General features: G+C 60.3%; 1 protein-coding gene across 1 annotated transcript in view; it reads left to right on the top strand.

The window, feature by feature from the left end:
• MYBL2 (v-myb avian myeloblastosis viral oncogene homolog-like 2) overlaps positions 1-1,347 on the top strand; it is a 36,824-nt gene that overhangs the window by 30,897 nt on the left and 4,580 nt on the right.

Genomic DNA, 1,347 nt, shown 5'->3' with positions numbered 1-1,347 from the left:
GAGACCACGTCTGGGGGCTGCCTTTCTGCCGCTGAGGCCAAAGGTCAGTTGGGGGTATGGGAGTCAGGGGCAGCCCACGGCAGAGCCCCCCAGTGCCATCGCCCAGTCTCCTTCTCCATGCCTGGCAGGTTTGTAACCCCAGATCAGAAGTACTCCATGGACAACACTCCCCACACGCCCACCCCGTTCAAGAACGCCCTCGAGAAGTACGGACCACTAAAGCCCCTGGTAGGTGGTGTGGCCGGGCCAGTCCTCCAGCTGTTTATGATCACTCGCCCTGTCCTTCTGAGATCCCATTAGCGTCTCCCGACTGCCCTGAGAAGTTGCAATTCCCTAGTTTGATAAACAGGGCCCCCTGTTACAGTGAGTTACCAGCTTGCCAGATGTCTCCAGAGCAACCACCATGCGGGCGGTCCTGGCTGGTGCTGGAGCCACGGCGGCGTCCTGGTGGAACTGGGGGTGGTGGAGGCTGACGTCCAAAGTGACCGAATACTCAGCTCGTGGCTGTACCAGGCAGAACGCGGGCAGGCGTTGGGATGGAGAAGGACTTACGGGGGCACTGCAAGCTGGTTGAGGAAAGTGGCGAATTGCTCGTCACACCTAAGTCTGTTGACTAGCTGCCCATCGGTGGGCTGGAGGCAGCTGGGCAGTATGGAGACATCTCCTGGGTTGCTTTCCCCACAGTGTGAGGACGGCCCTTTTCCCCCAACTCCTAGTTCGTGAAAAGATCCTGCTTTACCCCAGGGCAAAAGAGAGGGCTGGCACCCCGGGTTTTCTGAAGCAGGCTGTTTCTGAGAACCCAGCCGCAGGTGGGAGAAAGGCAGGTCATGGAGAAGAATCCCTGCAGTGAGCTCCCCTCCTGGCTCACCACGTGGGGCACAGGTGGGGGGCTGTGGTCTCCCCATCCTCGCTTGGAGCTGGCGGAGTTGCCCCAGGCCAGGCACAGTCAGCCCGGCCCTTTCCTGACTTGGACTCAGCTCCCAGATACTGAAACGCCTGTGTGCTCTTGGGACATCCAAGAGGGCAAGTCCGACCTTGGCAGCGACAGTTCAAGTACACGGGGGCTTTTAGAGTGACTTCTCTGGGTTCACTGTGCCCTACACCCGCTGGCCTCTGCCACCTGAGCGCCCAGGCCCAAGAAAGGGACATGGAACCAACACCTCTGTTAGCGTGGGGCCAAGGCGTGGAGGAGTTTGGGCTCTGAGTGCGTCCAGGTTCTAAGGTCACAGCTGTGTGGCCCTGGGCTGGGCTCTCGTGCTCTCAGCCTCCGTTTGTACCCAGTGGAGGATGCCAGCTGGTTCCTCGGGCTGAGTGAGGGTGGCTGTGATGAAGTGGAGTGCCCTCAGC

The sequence above is a fragment of the Bison bison genome, unplaced genomic scaffold (genome assembly GCF_000754665.1).
Source record: "Bison bison bison isolate TAMUID 2011002044 unplaced genomic scaffold, Bison_UMD1.0 scf7180017864500, whole genome shotgun sequence".
Taxonomy (NCBI): Eukaryota; Metazoa; Chordata; class Mammalia; order Artiodactyla; family Bovidae; genus Bison; species Bison bison.
Note: the sequence above shows the minus strand (reverse complement) of the source record. Positions and strands in the feature narration are given on the sequence as shown.